General features: G+C 40.5%; 1 long non-coding RNA gene across 1 annotated transcript in view; it reads left to right on the top strand.

The window, feature by feature from the left end:
• The first annotated feature begins 3,650 nt into the window (after window positions 1–3,650).
• Window positions 3,651–18,458, top strand: part of LOC122679034 — a 291,578-nt gene continuing 276,770 nt past the window's right edge. Inside the window, exons 1-2 of the long non-coding RNA XR_006336315.1 lie at window positions 3,651–3,735; window positions 5,217–5,284. This is a non-coding gene — a long non-coding RNA (uncharacterized LOC122679034). The remainder of the gene's footprint in view (window positions 3,736–5,216; window positions 5,285–18,458) is intronic.

Below are 18,458 nucleotides of genomic sequence, written 5' to 3'. Positions count from 1 at the left end.
TATGAGCATAAGGATAAGATCTATTGACTAATAATCATGGAGCAAAGCAAAAAAACTTCCCAAGTCCACAGTAGCATTGATGAGCCCACTTACCCACCTAATCCACCTAACTTTGAACTTGTTGAAATATTAAAGGTACGGCCTTTTATTTCTCTAAGTTGCTTTAGGCATTGCATTTCTCTCAGGTCGATGAAATCCTAAGTGATAAAACACAGAATTTTTTGGTTCTTGATTGTTTCATTATTTTAGTCTAAAAGAGTGACTAATGCTGGAACTCTCGGCACAACATCTCAACCAAATGGTCATTCACCTTTGCTTGAGTACTTCCAGTGAGTAGAAGTTCACCACTCCTCAAGGCAGGTTAGTCTATCTTTGGGCAGATCTAACACCTCGAACACTTCAGGAGAGCTTTCTCATGAAAATATTTGTTAAAATATCAACTACCTTAACACTGAGAAGTAATATTCATGATGAAAAAAATCTGTGTCCTGGTGTCTGATTTATCCAAACTGGCATAACTACTTAGCACCAAGTCGGTATGTAATTAAAAGGAACTCTATACTTCCCTGGTAGTTCAGACAGTAAAAGCGTCTGCCTACAATGTGGGAGACCCAGGTTCGATCCCTAGGTCAGGAAGATCCCCTGGAGAAGGAAACGGCAACCCACTCCAGTACTCTTGCCTGGAGAATCCCATGGATGGAGGAACCTGGTAGGCTACAGTCCATGGGGTCGTGAAGAGTCAGACATGGCTGATCAACTTCACTTTCTTTTCTTTCTTTCTTTCCATACATCTCAAAATTGGAATCTAAAATTTGTAGAAATTCTTCCTTGGTCGTAGACTGGTAATTATATTCATGATTGCCTGGCATCCTTTGGAGAAAATTGGTGTTCATGAATATGTATTGAATAAGTGAGCTCTTATGTACATATGGTTTTGGTGACCCCCTTAATTGATGGATACCAAGCCTTGAGGTACAAGAGGATTTAGCTCATTCTCCTAGTGTGTGTTGAACCAGGAGATTGCGGGTAGGAAAGCATGCTGGGGAGATAGCAGAAACGGAAGTTATCACATCCACTCACCAAGGCTTGTCTAACTCGTGTGTTGTTTTTCAGAGATGATTGTGTCAATTCCCTGCTGTTTCTGGGCTTGTGTAAAGTCACACCTTTACCCTCAAAGTCCCCTCCAGTGAATGAGGAAGGAATGGTCAGATAGAAAGGAGTGAGAAAGATTTCAACAGTTCCTTGAGGAAATAAAGCAAAAATGTATAGAGGCCCAACTAATCTGATTTTCTCTCTTACAAAGTATTCCTTTCCCTATTTGGTATTCATTGGAAGGACTGATGCTGAAGCTGAAACTCCAGTACTTTGGCCACCTCATGCGAAGAGTTGACTCATTGAAAAAGACCCTGATGCTGGGAGGGATTGGGGGCAGGAGGAGAAGGGGACGACAGAGGATGAGATGGCTGGATGGCATCACCGACTCGATGGACGTGAGTTTGAGTAAACTCTGGGAGTTGGTGATGGACAGGGAGGCCTGGCATGCTGCGATTCATGGGGTCGCAAAGAGTCGGACATGACTGAGCAACTGAACTGAACTGAACTGACCCCTATTTGACCCAAATCTCTGCCCTAACATCCTAAAAGCAATGGGATTTTCTTTTAGGTGAACTCATGAATGAGATGAAGTTTATTGTTAACTATCAGGAAATTCTAGCAAAAGATGCCCTGGGCCTGCTTTAATAATACTTTGTTCTTCACAGAAATCATTCCAACTGGAATTGGGGGAGCTCTTCACTGAAGTGTGAGAGCCTGCAGGCAAAGACAGAAGGCATGTACCTATTTATTAGGAGATGCTTAAGCATCTCTTTCTATCTCCACCACACCCCACATGCAAACATTAAGCTGTACAAAGATGATATGTTAGGACTGATAAGGGACCCTTTTCTAACACAGCGTTCCTTTTGTACCAAATCCCAGGGAAATCAGGGTTGATGAGAGAACCAATCTATACAGTGAGATCAGAGGGATTTGGGAAGGGCAACTTCATAGGGGTGAAAAGGCAGAAAGTATCCCTGGAGGATCCAAGACCAGGCCTGTGTATGGCAGGAGGCACTTTTAATGGGGAGTTTGCTGATCAGAGTTCCATTCTGTAATGGAGGGTGGGGAAAAGCAAATGAAGAGACTGCCTCTTCTTTGATTCTCAAGTCTCATGTCCTCTAATCCATTGGAAACATCTTTGCCTCGGTCATCTACAGAGACCTAGACTCTCAGCCCTAGAGAGATAAAGGGAGCTCAGATTCAAAGCATTCAAGGCAAGGAGGCCTGGGAAGGATTGTGTTTCTTTCCATCCCCAATTCCGCAAGGTCAGGTTAGAGGGCAGGCAGAGGGCAACTGAAGCGGCTCTTTCTCTCTGATTGCCTCAGGCTGACTGTCCTGGTTTCTCCAGAGGCAGTGGCCAAGGCTCACCAGAGCCAGCCCTCCCAAACGCTGAGGAGGTCGTACCGCCCTCCTCTTCTTGTGGTCTGTGGCAAATACTGCTTTCATCTGCAAAGCTCTTCAAAACCCAGATTTCCAAATCTTCCATGGTAGTGACTTCATTCAATATATTCTTCCAATAATGCCATGGAATTTTGAAAAAGATGGATTGAAATTGTTTGGTTTAAGTTAAAAAAAAAAAAAAAAGCAAAAGTAATGAATTTTGTTCAGAACACCAAAGTTTTAGTCCTGTCTCTGCCACGAACTAGCTGTTTGACCTTGTAACAAATCCTGTAATCTTCAGACATCTCTGCTTCTTAAGGATTGGGAATGAGTGATTTCTAAGCTCCTTTTCTCCTTGATTTTCTCTGATTCCATCTTCCAATTTTAGAGAAGAAGAAACAGGCTTAAAGTACTGAGGGGTTTTTACCCTCAGCCCTAGAAAGATAAACCATTTCCCACTTAATCATTTAGCTGAAGCATATCCAGGAGGTCTTTGTTTTCATATAAGTTAGCAAAATTACTCCATAGTACCAGTCATGGAGTGTTTTACCTCCAATGTTGAAAAATAAAATCATAGTATGCACCGGCTTCATAGGCCTTGGGTGGTTTTAAACTAAAGATCTCCATTTTTTTCCCTCAGTTCCCTTTCCTCTTTGCTGTTTGAGTCAATTGGGGGGACAAAACCATTTGCTCTAAAATTAGCTGGTAGAGTTCTTTCATCTTGGACTCTTTTGAAATGAGAATTGAAACCCAAGCCTCAAGTAACTGAAAATCTAGTTTTTCTTCCACAAACTCGTGGAATGTCTGGACTTCTGCCCTGACCAGACCAACATAAGGGTTTCTCAAGTGGGATGCCATTTTTATCTCAAACCAGCTCTTTGGAGGGAGGTTCCTGAAAAAGCACTGGTCCAGGTTCTGTACCTCAAACCATGTCTTATTTCTCTCTGGGGCTTCATGGATCAACTGCTCAGACCCAGGACATCCAGCGAGCCCTCCATTGCCTTGGACGAGTTACCATCTCTGAGCTGGACAAACACGAAATATAAAACTGACAGAGCTGTGCATTCCTCGGCCAGCACATGTGGGACTCTAATGTGCACTTTCAAATCTAAATGCTGAGCCAGTCTGTTCTCTGGCCACCGCAGAAGAGCCAACAATCAAGACAGTGGAAAGGAAGCCAGCTCGTGGGATCCGCTACACATCCACCCGAGGGCTGCGGTTACTTGAGCACCATGGAGTAAGCAAAGCTCATGACATGTAGGTGTGGCACAGCATGGTTTAGGGGCCCCCTGGTCCAGTTCAGAGTCAACTACTTTGGAATCATCAGGCAAGTGTAGAATTGTCCTCTGGGGAGGCATTCCCCATTAAGTTATCCTGTCATAAATTCTATAGCACTGGCTGCCAGGCTGCTGGCCATGAAAAGCCCAGCTGTCCACATCAACAAGTCCTCAGGAACACTCTGAGCCTTAGCATCACTCATGAGTGAATATAAGCAAAGTATTTCATTTCTAATCACTAGAATCAGAAAAACAAGAGTTCAGATATCAAATACTGACCAGTGATCTTGGATAAGTTACATTGAGTAGATTATCAAACAAACAGTCTTATGCATATACACACATTGCATTTAACAGTATCTGGCACATAATAGAGCTTGCTAATTATAAACATTGGTAATCATAATAAAAATGTTATTAGGATCTATTACCCACGGAAATCATGAGCTTTGGGGTTAGATGAAAGGTTGAATTCTGCGTGTACTATTTCCTCTCCTTGTGACTTCTGGGCAGATGTTTTGTTTGCTTGCTTGCTATGAAAGTGTCAATTGCTCAGTCATGTCAGCCTCTTTGCGATCCCATGGACTGTAGTCCGCCAGCTCCTCTTTCCATGGAATTCTCCAAGGCAAGAATAATGGAGTGGGTTGCCATTCCCTTCTCCAGGGGAATCTTCCTAACTCAGGGATTGAACCTGGGTCTCCTGCATTGCAGGCAGATTCTTTACTGTTTGAGAAACCAGGGAAGCCTTGCTTGCTATGATGTGGCTTCATAATGTCTTAGAAGGAGGGTTGTTTTGAAGATTAGAAATATTTCATGGAAAGCATTGAGCATGTTGCCTGGCATGTAGTTTATGCTTCATGCATGGTTCTTGGTTACATAAAGAAGTTGCCCCAGATGACCTCTGAGCTCTATTCTTTCATGAGCATATGACACTAATGTTTGTAATCTGAGAGTGCTCCAAAAATCACTAAATGTGGAAGATACTTGTCATCAGGCATTATTGCAAGGGCCAGTTCATATGGTGGGTCTCACACCTGGCCCACACATGTTCTTTTCCTTGTTTTCTCCCCCAGCTCCCTGTGAATACCCTTGCCACCTCACCTGACCTCTGTAGGATGATGTTCATGGGCTTTTACATAAGTTCACTAATGTAACACTTTATGAACTGATCAGAACAGAACTGCTCAGACTTTGAGCACCAAGTCCATTTGTGTTTCTATGGATACAGGCAGTCTCACCATTTCCCCCACCCCCCAGGAACCGGATAAGCTTCCAGGGCCCATGAAGGGAGACCCCTCTCCGCTTGTGTTGAGACGCTGGGTGTATAGTGCAGGACTCATCATTAATATTCAGACCCCACCCAAACTTGACATTCTGTGGGGTGTTTTAAGTTACGGGGCAGGAGGGGAGCAAGCTGAACACATTTATATTATGTAAGTTTTTTTTTTTTTTTTTCCAAAGGATTAGCTGTACTGGGGACGCACAGCTGTTCTTTTCACAAGTCACTTCAGAGCAAGCTGCAGACAATGGTAAGGACAGAAAGCTAAAGACCAAATTCCGCATTCCTCTCTTCCTGGCTGGAAATCCCTCTGAAAATTCCTACATTGTGCAGAAAATGTGTTCAGCTGAAGAGAGGGAACCTCCGTCGGGTCTAATGGAGAGTCATCCTTCTTTAGTCTCTAATTGAGCCCTCCTCTCTGCTGGTCCACATCTTCTCTTTCACTCCCCTTGTGAGGACATATGTTTTCTTCTTTTTAACTTTTTCTTTCCCAAAAATAGATTTGCCATGATGCTACAATTTTAAGTTTTAGGGCCTGTTACATACACAGGCCACTTCCAGAGCCCTACGATTAATATTGCATTGTAGTTTTATACTCATTTTCTTAAGTTTTAGATCTCATAAAACCTGGCTCTCCTCTTGCTAACATATTTCTATTTCCTCTTGGGGAGTCACAGTACTCCTATTCCCTAAGTCCCTGTGGCTTGGAGGATTGATGAATCCTGATGCCAGTGTGCTAGAAGCAGGATCTGGTCTAGCCAATCATTTATTTCATCTTTTGATCACAGAGATTGTTTCCAGAATAGGCAAATGGTACATCAGTCCAGTGGTACTCAAACACTGGAACAAATGGGGAGAAAAAGACATCTTTTTTTCCCATTGAGTTTATTTAAAAGGAAGAAAATAGCTCTGTAACTTCTGAGGACATTCTCACCGTCACAAGAGAAAAACTCACCTATCAGGAGTCAAGAACTGCAAGTGCAGTCTTCATTCACTAAGCAATTGGTCTGTGCTAATATTTGCCGAGCATGTCCTAGACAGTGGAGTTCCGTGGGTGAACACAAAATGGATAACATTCCTGTCCTCATAAGCTGATATCCTAATTGTGTGAGGTTACATAAAAATATATATGCAGCTGGGCTTCCCAGGTGGCAGTAGTGATACAGAACCCACCTGCCAATGCAGGAAGATCCCCTGGAGGGGGAAATGGCAACCCGCTCCAGGATTCTTGCCTGGAGAATCTCATGGACAGAGGACTGGGTGGGCTACAGTCCATAGGCTCGCAAAGAGTCGGACATGACTAAAGCAACTTAACATGCACGCATGTGTATATGCAGGTGATGATCAGTGCTATGATGAAAGATAAAATAAGGAAATCGAGAATAATGGAAGATTTTTTTTTTAATTTTTATTTCTTCAGTGCTTAGGGGCGGTATGTGATGGCACGACAGTTGAGTAAGATCTAAACAAAGCATGAGTGTGAACCATTTGGATGTGTAGGAGAAGTGTGATTTAGCATGGAGAATACAAGCCCCAAAGTCCTGATGCAAGAGGATGAGCGGGGTGTGTTCTGTGAGGGAGGTCACAGTGGGTGGTGCAAAGGGGGAAGGAAGAAAAGGAGAAGGGAGAGAGTTTTGAGAAAAGGGGTGCTGTATTTATATTTATGTTTTCAAGGACTGACTTGGCTGCAATATAAAAAAAAAAAGATCACCGTCAAGTCAGAGTGGAAGCCTAGAGCCCCACAGGAAGATGACTGCGGTGGTCAAGGAGAGAGGATGGGGAGTATGGCAAGGACTGAGACAGTGTGGGTGGTGAGACGTTAGAGTAAAGAAGATTTTCTATTGAATGTGTGAAAATGTTGTAAGACACAGGAGTTAAGGATAATGTCCTACTAGGGGCAGGGGCTTGGTGTTAAATGGAGTCACCATTAACTAAGATGGGATGCACCGAGGAAGGAGCAGGTTTGGATTGGCTTTTATAAACACTAGCATCTTCCTCCTCCTTTTCTTTTTCTTGTTAATTTTACTTGATGTCTCTTTAGTATTTGGAACTAGTGACCATTTCTTCTTAATTGTCTCTTTTACATTCTGCATTGAACAAGTTCTGTGTCTTTGTTTTTTTTTTAATCTTTTTTTTTCCCCTGCTTCTGCTAAATTTGGGTAAATCTGCCTATTGTTCATTTTTTTTAACATTAAATTTCCCTCTTTATAAGAACTGCTCTTATTAAGTCAAAAAGAATTCTATCCCTATCTTCAAAGGGCAAAGGCTAAGATTCTATGTGCGGTTGTATCTGTGAGCTAAGTATTTGGAAAAGTCTTGCAAACAATCGTGTGTGTGTGTGTGTGTGTGTGTATGTATGTTCAGAGCTAATGGTGCTTCAAACATTGTTTAAAACAGATAAAATCAGGTGAACTTTAAGTTTCTTTGTGATCCTAAGATTTCATTACCTAATGAACCTGAATTCCATTTTATCTCCCAACTCAATAATGAATACCTGGGGGCAAACCCATTTTGCTGAACACTGTTTATCTCCATTGGCACAGGGTCAGGATATGGCACTATTTTGAATGGATATTAAAAGGCTGGAAGACAATGCCTGTGACAGAAGAATTACAATGGCCTTTTGCAGATGCCAAATGTCACTGTGTCCTCTAGGCTCTGCCTAACATCTGTGGGAGAAAGTGAGCATGTCATTTGAGGGAGTGGAGCCAGATCAAGGCCACTGCTCTGTCAAGTGGCATGCCTGATGAACAACCTTGCCTTGTGGTCTCAGGAAGTCAAGATGCCATGTATTCTCTAACCTCTACATACAGTGGCAAACAGACAACAATAGTCAGGCCAACAAACTTTCCTGAGTTAAGAAGGAAATCAAAGAGTCAGCAAAATAGTCAAGAGAACATGGATTCTGAAGCCAATTAGGCCAGGTTTTATGTCAGCTGTATTATCATTATCTGCTTCCTGAAGTTGCTCTCATTTGGTTTCTTTATCTATAAGAACAGGTGTTCATTCACCTATTCAACAGTATTTATTTAGTGCCCACTGTGTATCAGAAACTAGGTTCTGGGCTTTCAATGATGAGTAAGGTAAGAGGCATACTCGATGTTCCCAGAGTATGTTTCCTATGTGTCACAATCCTTGAGAGCACTCACCACCTGGAGTACAGGTACCTCTATACAGGAAGGTGTTCCATGCTTTATCAAATCTCCCTAATGAAGCGATCTTATTCATCTTGATGCTCCCAGCTCCCACTGTGGTACTCTTGGTTGCTGTTCACTTCTGGAATTGTTGTCCACTCATCTGATACATTTTCTACTATTTTTGTAATTGACTCACTGTTTCTCTAAATAAATCTCAAGCCTCCCCTCTTGAATTCTGTTCACATAATGTAGCAAGTTGCATTGTGTACTTCTCCCACCCCACGCCCAAAATATGTTCAAATCCTAACCTCTGATATCTATGAATGTGACTTTTTTTGAAAATAGGATCTTTAGAAATGCAAATAAGGTAAGATCACAGGGATTAGGGTGGCCCTTAATCCAATGATTGGTACTCTTGTAAAGGATATGTGAACAGAGACACACAAGGAAATACTATGTGATGATGGAAGAAGATACGGCAGTGATGGGTCTGCAAGCCAGGAATCATCAAAGATTGTCAGCAACCACCAGAAGTTAGAAAGAGTCAAGGAAGGATTTTACCCGAAAGTGAAAGTGAAAGTCACTCAGTCGTGTCTGACTCTTTGCGATCCCATGGACTATACAGTCCAAGGAATTCTCCAGGCCAGAATATTGGAGCGGGTAGCCTTTCCCTTCTCCAGGAGATCTTCCCAACCCAGGGATTGAACCCAGGTCTCCCATACTGCAGGTAGATTTTTTTACCAGCTGAGTCACAAGGGAAGCTCTTTCCCCTAAAATCTTGAGCAAATATGGTTTGGACAATACCTTGATTTTGAATTTAGAGTCTCCTGAAATGTGGGCATATAAATTGCTCTTTTTTTAAGTATTTATTTATTTATTTGGCTGGGTCAGATCTTAGCTGCAGCACGAAGGATTTTCACTGTGTCATGTGGGACCTCTCATTGGGACCCACAGACTCCCTATGGTGGCACGTGGGCTTTAGAGTGTGTGGGCTCAGTAGTGTGGTGCGAGAGCTTAGTCGCTACACAGCATGTAGGATCTTAGTTTCCCAACCAAGGGGTCAAACCCATATCCTCTGGATAGCAAGGCAGATTCTTAATCACCGGACCACCAGGGAAGTCCCGATTACTATTGTTTTAAGCCACTGCTTTTGTGGTAGCTTTTTTGTTTGTTTTATAAAGGCAGCCTTAGGAAACTAATACATAGACTTTCATTTGAACTCTCCTACCTTCACCTGCTGAAAGTCTATTTCTTCTTCAAGGATCAGCTCAAATATTACCCCATGAGTTCAATTTGTACTAACACACCTACTGAAGAACCAAGTACCACTTAGAACATATATGTCTTGTATTTTATATAGTTTCTTGCACAATAATATAAAAATAAAAACTAACACTTATGTCACACTTTAAAAATTGTCTGTTATGATGCACTAACCTCTTAGAGTTGGAAATGCTAATATTATCTCTATTCTACAAATGAAAAAACTGATCCGAGAAGTTAAACAACCCACCTAAAGAGCCACAGCCAATTTCTGCCCACAGGCGGATCACAGGCAGAGGGAGTTGCCACACCTGCTACGCATTTGGGTCTGGTAGTCTTCAGACTGCCTACATCAGTCTTCCTTATCAAGAAGACCTAATCTTCGAGAGCCTCTTCTCAGCTAATAGTGGGCATAGTGTAAACAGTCAAAATGGATTTAAAATTTTTTTAAAAACATTATTAACTTATCCATTTAAATTATTTTTAAATGAATTTTAATGGATTCCCAAGTTCTGAAACACGCGTGGAAGTTCAGACTCATGAAAAAGCACCGTGTCTGGTGGATAATATACACTATTAAATTGGAAAAATGCCTATTGAGTGGATGTGCTGAACCTATTGTTCCCTCTGCCCCACTTCTCCAGTTCTGCTCTTCCCAAAACTTCTGCCCAGGCTAGCACAGGATGCTCCTTTCAGGAGGAAACCTGAGCACAGCTCCATGTAAGCAGAGGAAAGGAGGAATAGAAGGACTTTGCCGTTGTGTCCCTACCAAGAGACATGCATAACACCTCCCTGGCTCCTTTCAAGTCCAGAAAGCTTCACCAGCATAGATCACAGGAGATGAGAAAGAGCTCATGGCTGAGGAGTAACCTTCCTCCTCAGAGAGCTCCCCCGTCATCTTCAGGAGATCACCAAGTCAGTGAGGGGGAAGTGGGACTTCCACATTCCAGGGTGAAGAGGATGCTGAAGTTCTAGAATTATTCACAAGCTCTCCTGTTTCCTCTCCCTGTTATGGAACAGATGGAAAAGGATTAGGGCCCAAACAGCTCTGTGTGTTGCCATAAGTTACACAAGACACCTGCTATTAGCAATCTCTTGGATGAATCAATGCCTTCTCCCCAGTCAGAAGCACTGAAGACTGAACTTAATCTCTCTCCTTCTCGCTCTCATTTTTCAAGCGTCGTAACTGTGGACTAGCTGAGGTTTTAAGAAGATGTGCTCTTTCTGACTCCCACCTTTTGGATCATGAAATGCTCTGAGTCCATGCCTTTGCCCCCAGAGGCCCCTGAACAAAAGCAAACGGCAACACCCTGCAAGAACAGTATGTTTGCTCCCTCTTCTAGGGTCAAGCCAATCTATATCTTTTGCTTTGTGCTTCGTGTGCATCTTTACAAACTGCTGAAAGCCAAGCTTGGAGCTGTGCCCAGCACATGCTGATATCAATCTACACACTTGTGGTATGCCCTTCCTGGGCTGTGCTGTAAGAGCATTAGCATGAACAGAGTGTTTGGACAACTGCCTGGGAAGACGTGAGCTTCACCCTTGTTTCGCCACATCAGATCTTGATTTGTCCTGCTGCATCCTAACAACAGTCAGAAGGCAGGTGATTTTTCCCTAGAGAAAAGTGTCTCCCTGTCAGGTAGGGCTATGAAATAAGGAAGTTGATTTTGGATGCTGGTCTTGGTCAAAGCCTTGAAGGACCATATTTGGCACATGATTTTGCCTGGGGACCATCTGTTTATCCTTAAAAGCATCATTCACTTTCATCATCCTCCAAGAAGTCGCTCTTCCCCCTTGGTTGGCAGATAGCATTGAAAGCTCCCACTTTATGCTTCTCTCAGTTCCACTAATTTACAATAACATGCTTCCTTCTGTCTCCACTGTAAGATGATTATCACCAATGATGTTGGTTCCCTACCCAAGTCCTTTAGGATCCCTTTAACCTGTTGGTTGGGTGTACCCACCCCCACCCCCCAGGTGCTGTGGGCATTTCAGATCCCAGCTTTCACTTACAACTTTCTTCAGAGGCTTCCCCTTGGACTCCTGAAGCCTCTTATCCTTGGACAACCTAAGATTATGATGTACAATATTTCCCCCACTTCCCTAGTGGCTCAGCAGTAAAGAATCTGCCTACCAATGCAGGGGATGCAAGTTCAATCCCTGCTTCAGGAAGATTCCCTGGGAAAGGAAATGGCAACCCACTCCAGTATTCTTGCCTGGGAAATCCCATGGATATAGGAGCCTGGTGTGCTCCAGTCCATGGTATTGCAAAGAGTCAGACATGACTTAACCAATAAATAGCAACAACAACATGAGCTCCCCCACCCCCCACCACTTCCCTCAAGTCCTGATTTGAAAACAGAGCCCAGGACAGATTCTGTGGTGCAATCTATGCTCTTGGCATCCACAAGGGTTAGGCTAAGGTTAGATCTCATCTGAAACTAACTTCTCTATTACTCCTCTTCCTTCTCTATCTTGCTTTTCTCATTCTCTTGCCTGAGAGCACTCCATCACTCAATCACTTCTAAATGAATCCTTTCCTTCAACTCTGATTCTAGGGAATTTTTTTTTTTTTTTTTTTTTTTACCTAAGCCTACAATCTCAATTAATTCTTACTACCACCCAACAAGAGGTAGGTATCAATATTCCATTTGGAAAAACTGAAGCTCAGGGAAAGTAAATAACTTTGCAAGGTATGTAACAAACACTTGTCATACACTAGGTGCCCAATAAATAGATATTAAATGAAATAATAATACCAAGTCACCATTAACTCACAAAATGACCTTGGGCCCCAGACCAGTTATTGATCTGTGGTAGGGTGGGCTAACCTGAAGTGGACCAGGACTTGACAGGTAGACAGGTCCTCTAGGATAAATACTTAAAAGGAAATTCAGAAGGCTTAGAGAAAGAAGGTAAGCCAAAAATGGGTGAAATACAATGTTAGAGCCCTGGCAGAAGGTAGAAGAGATCCAGCCGTAGGCACCACAATCCTAGAATGGCATTTGAGAGTTCCTAAAGGACTCAGCAGAGCCTTGAAAAGTCTGCAGAGAAACTTCCTAGAAACCTAAGACAGAGCATCAGACTCAGAGGAATGAAGGAGAGACAGTGTCTTCCGCAATGGCAGGGAACAAAGCTTAGTTATCACTGTAGCAGTGATGCCTAGTAAAGCATCTGGCATATCAGTGGCAACAAATATTTATGGAATAAACAGTTGAATGAGAGAAGGCTGCACTATAACTTGAGTGTGAGGCATGGTCATGGACTTGGGGTAAGAGTCTAGTTACTAAACCTTAATGACCTGATTACACAGAACTGTCAGCCAAGTTGACTTATTGCAGAGCTTCCCATCTCCTCTTATGCTAGGTCCTAAAGTTATCCCTAGAAAAGAATCGAAGCCAGATCATCTCACTGATGACTACTGCTGGAGGAAGTTTAATGGCTTCTGCTTGGAAGTTTGGGTTAGGAAGCCAAGTGGGGGCATTCCAATGGTAAATCAGTTTCTTTCTCCGGGACTGGCAATGGTTCACTTGTTAATCTAGGTATTTGAAGCAGATGGGTTTTCAGAATGTTACTTCGCCACCATGGACAATGAGCTTTCTTTTTTTTTTTTTTTTTTTGGTAGGTCAATTGAATTTTTTTAAATCTTTTTTTTTAATAGTAGGATAATTGCTTTACAGAATTTTGTTGTTTTCTGTCAAACCTCAACATGAGTCAGCCATAGGTATACATATATCCCCTCCCTTTTGAACCTCCCTCCCATCTTCCTCCCCATCCCACCCCTCTAGGTTGATACAGAGCCCCTGTTTGAGTTTCCTTAGCCATACAACAGATTCCCATTGACTATTTTACATATGGTAATGTAAGTTTCCAAGTGAGTCTCTCCATACATCTCACCCTCTCCTCACCTCTCCCCATGTCCATAAGTCTATTCTCTATGACTGTTTCTCCATTGCTGCCCTGGAAATAAACTCTTCAGTACCATTTTTCCAGATTCTGTATATATGCATTAGAATACAATATTTATCTTTCTCTTTCTGACTCACTTCACTCCGTATAATAGAGTCTAGGTTCATCCACCTCATTAGAACTGACTCAAAGGCATTCCTTCTCATGTCTGAGTAATATCCCATTGTGTATATGTACCGCAACTTCTGTATCCATTCATCTGTTGATGGATATCTAGGTTGCTTCCACGTTCTAGCCATTGTCAATAGTGCTGCAATGAACAAAGGAATACATGTGTCTTTTTCAATTTTGGTTTCCACAGGGTATATGCCTAGGAGTGGGATTGCCGAGTCATATGGTGGTTTCATTCCTAGTTTTTTAAGGAATCTCCATACTATTTCCATAGTGGCTGTATCAATTTACATTCCCACCAACAATACAAGAACGTTCCCTTTTCTTCACACCTTCTCCAGCGATCATTGTTTGTAGACCTTTTGATGATGGCCATCTGACTGGTGTGAGGTGATATCTCATTGTAATTTTGATTTAGCGTTTCTCTAATGCTGAATGATGTTGAGCATCTTTTCGTGTGTTTGTTAGCCATCTGTATGTCTTCTTTGGAGAAATGTCTGTTTAGGTCATTTTCCCAGTTTTTGATTGGGTTGTTAGTTTTCCTGGCATTGAGTTGTATGAGCTGCTTGTATATTTTGGAAATTAATCCTTTGTCAGTTGTTTCCATTTGCTATTAATTTTCCCCTTTCTGAGGGTTGTCTTTTCACCTTGCTTAATGTTTCCTTTGCTGTGCAAAAGCTTTTAAGTTTAATCAGGTCCCACTTGCTTACTTTTGTTTTTATTTCCATTACTCTAGGAGGTGGGTCATAGAGGACCTTGATTTGATTTATGTCACTGAATATTCTGCCTATGTTTTCCTCTAAGAGTTTTATGGTTTCTGGTCTTACATTTAGGTCTTTAATCCATTTTGAGTTTATCTTTGTGTGTGGTGTTAGGAAGAATTTCATTCTTTTATATTTAGTTGCAGTTTTCCCAGCACCACTTATTGAAGAGGCTGTCTTTGCTGCATTGTGTATTCTTGCCGCCTTTGTCAAAAATAAGGTACCCACAGGTGCATGGGTTTCTTTATGGTTTTTCTATCTTGCTCCACTGCTCTACATTTCTGTTTTTGTGCCAGTACTACAGTGTCTTGCTGACTGTAGCTTTGTAGTATAATCTGAAGTCAGGAGGTTTGATTCCTCCAGCTTCATTCTTCTCTGCTTTAGCTATTCAGGGTCTTCTGTGTTTTCTATGAATTGTGAAATTTTTTTTTCTAGTTCTGTGAAAAATGTCATTGGTAATTTGATAGGGACCGCATTGAATCTGTATATTGTGATTGGTAGTATAGTCACTTTCACAATATTGATTCTTCCTACCCAGGAACATGGAATCTCTCTCATCTGTTTACGTAGTCTTTGGTTTCTTTCATTAGTGTCTTATAATTTTCTGTGTATAGTTCTTTTGTCCCCATAGGTAAGTTTATTCCTAGATATTAATTATTTTTGTTGCAATGGTGAATGGGATTGACTCCTTAATTTCTCTTTCTGATTTTTCATTGTTAGTATACAGAAATGCAAGTGATTTTAAATTCACTGATTAGCTCTAGTAATTTTTTGATACTATCTTTAGGGTTTGCTATGTACAGTATCAAGCCATCTGCAAACAATGAGAGCTTTACTACTTCTTTTCCAATATGGATTCCTTTTATTTCCTTTTCTTTGATTGCTATAGCTAGGACTTCCAGAACTATGTTGAAGAATAGTGGTGAAAGTGGACACCCTTGTCTTGTTCCTGATCTCAGGGGGAATGCTTTCAGTTTTTCACCATGTAGGCTTATCATATGTGGCCTTTACTATGTTGAGGTAGGTTCCTTCTATGTCCATTTTGATCATAAATGGGTGCTGAATTTGGTCAAAGGCTTCTTCTGCATCTATTGAGATGATGATATGGCTTTTATCTTTCAATTTGTTATTATGGTGTATTACACTGATTTGCATATATTAAAGAATACTTGCATTTCTGGAATAAACCCAACTTTATCATGGTGCATGAGCTTTTGGATGTGTTGCTGAATTCTGTTTGCTAAAATTTTGTTAAGGATTTTTGCATCTATGTTCATCAGTGATATTGGCCTGTAGTTTTCTTTTTGTGTGCCGTCTTTGTCTGGTTTTGGTATTTGTGATGGTGGCCTTGTAGAATGAGTTTGGAAGTATTCCTTCCTCTTAAATTTTTTGAAGTAATTTTAGAAGGATAGGCATTAGCTCTTCTCTAAATGTTTGATAGAATTCTCCTGTGAAGCCATCTGGTCCTGGGCTTTTGTTTTTGGGGAGATTTTTTATCATATCTTCAATTTCAGTGATTGTAATTGGGTTGTTCTTAATTCTTTTTTCTTCCTGATTCAGTCTTGGAAGATTGAACTTTTCTAAGAATCTGTCCATTTCTTCCATGTTATCCATTTTATTGCCATATAGTTGTTCATAATAGTCTCTTATAATCATTTGTATCCTGCACTGTATGTTGTAACCTCTCCTTTTTTGTTTATAATTTTGTTGATTTGATTCTTCTCTCTCTCTCTCTGTTTTTTTTTTTTTTTTTTGATGAGTTTGGCTAAAGGCTTGTCAACTTTATCTTCTTAAAGAACCAGCTTTTAGTTTTATTAATCTTTACTATTGTTTCTTTCATCTCATTTTCATTTATTTCTGCTCAAATCTTAATGATTTCTTTCCTTCTACTAATTTTGGCGGGGGTTTGTTGTTCTTCTTCTTCTTTTTCCATAGCATTGTGTTGCTATAAACTTCCCTCTTAAAAGTGCTTTTGCTGCATCCCATAGGTTTTGAGTTGTGTTTTCATTGTCATTTGTTTCTAGAAATTTTTTTATTTCCCTTTTGATTTCTTCAGTAACATGTTGGTTATCTAGAAACATGTTGTTTAATGTCCATGTATTTTTGTTTTTTACACTTTTTTTTTTTTTGTAATTGATATCCAGTCACACAGCATTGTGGTCAGAAAAGATGATTGACGTGATTTCAATTTTCTTAAATTTACTGAGATTGATTTGTGACCCAAGATGTGGTCTATCCGGGAGAATGTTCCATGTGTATTTGAGATGAGGGCATATTCTTCTGCATTTGGATGGAATGTCCTGAAGATACCAATGAGATCCATCTCATCTAATGTATTGCTTAAGGCTTCTGTTTCCTTATTAATTTTCTGTTTTGATGATCTTTCCATTGCGTGAGTGGGGTGCTAAAGTCCCTTATTCTTATGGTGTTACTGTAAATTTCTCCTTTTACATCTGTTACTCTTTGTCTTATGTATTGAGGTGCTCCCTTGTTGGTGCATAGATATTTACAATTGTTATGTCTTCCTCTCAAACTGATCCCTTGATCTTTATGTAGTGTCCTTCCTTATCTCTTGTTATCTTTTTTATTTTAAGGTCTATTTTGTCTGAGATGAGGATTGCTACTCCAGCTTTCTTTTGCTTCCCAGTTGCATGGGATATATTTTTCCATCCTCTTATTTTCAGTTTATCTGTGTCTTGAGGTCTGAACTAGGTTTCTTGTAGATAGCATATATATAGGTCTTATTTTTGCATCCATTCAGGCAGTCTGTGTCTTTTGGTTGGAATATTTAATCTATTTACATCTAAAGTAATTATTGATATATATGTTCCTATTGCTATTTTCTTAATTGTTTGGGGTGAATTTTGTAGATCTTTTTTATTCTCTTGTATTTCTTGACTATATATGTCCCTTTAACATTTGTTGTGAAGCTGGTTTGGTGGTACTGAATTCTCTTAACTTTTGCATGTCTGAAAAGCTTTTTATTTCTCCATCAATTTTGAATGAGATCCTTGCTGGATACTGTAATCTTGGCTGTAAACTTTTCCATTTCAGTACTTTAAATATATCTGGCCATTCACTTCTGGCCTGCAGAGTTGCTGCTGAAAGTTCAGCTGTCAAGCGTATGGGGTTTCCCTTGTATGTTACTTATTGCTTTTCCTTTGCTGCTTTTAATATTCTCTCTTTGTTTTCAGTCTTCGTTAGTTTGATTAGTATGTCTTGGTGTGTTTTTCCTTGGGTTTATCCTGTATGGGACTCTTTGTGCCTCTTGGATTTAATTGACTATTTCCTTTTCCATGTTGGAGGAATGTTCAACTATAATCTCTTCAAAGATTTTCTCATACTGTTTCTTTTTCTCTTCTTCTGGGACCCCTATAATTTGAATGCTGGTGCATTTGATATGGTCCCAGATGTCTCTGAGACTATCCTCAGTTCTTTTCATTCTTTTTACTTTATTCTGCTCTTCAGAAGTTGTTTCCGCCATTTTATCTTCTTGATTCATTCTTCTGCTTCAGATATTCTGCTATTGATTCCTTCTAAAGTATTTTTAATTTCAGTAATTGTGTTTTTCTCTGTATTTTTATTCTTTAATTCTTCTAGGTCTTTGTTAATTGATTCTTGCATTTTCTCCATTTTGTTTTCAAGGTTTTTGATCATCATTACTATCATTATTCTGAATTATTTTTCAGGTAGTTTGCCTGTTTCCTCTTCATTTATTTGGACTTCTGTGTTTCAAGTTTGTTCCTTCATTTGTATAGTATTTCTCTGTCTTTTCATTAACTTATTGTGTGTGTTTTCTTCTTTTAACTTACCGTGTTTGAGGTCTCCTTTTCCCAGTTTTCAAGGTTGAATTCTTTCTTCCTTTTGATTTCTGCCCTCCTAAGTTTGGTCCAGTGGTTTGTGTAAGCTTATAAGGTGAGATTTGTGCTGAGATTTTTGTGTTTATTTGTTTTTCCTCTGATGGGCAAGGCTGAGTAAGGTGTTAATCCTGATTGCTAATGATTGGATTAGTGTTGTTTTGTTTTGTTTTGTTGTTTAGATGAGGTGTCCTGCAGAGGGTACTACTGGTGGTTGGGTCTTGTATTGAATACAGTCTTGAATACAAGACTGATGCCAGGTCTTGTATTCAAGTGGTTTCCTTGCGAGAGTTCTCACTATTTGATACTCCCTGGGTCGTGATAGT

Source organism: Cervus elaphus, chromosome 21 (assembly GCF_910594005.1).
Source record: "Cervus elaphus chromosome 21, mCerEla1.1, whole genome shotgun sequence".
NCBI classification, from domain to species: Eukaryota; Metazoa; Chordata; class Mammalia; order Artiodactyla; family Cervidae; genus Cervus; species Cervus elaphus.
This window is presented reverse-complemented; position numbering and strand designations above follow the sequence as displayed.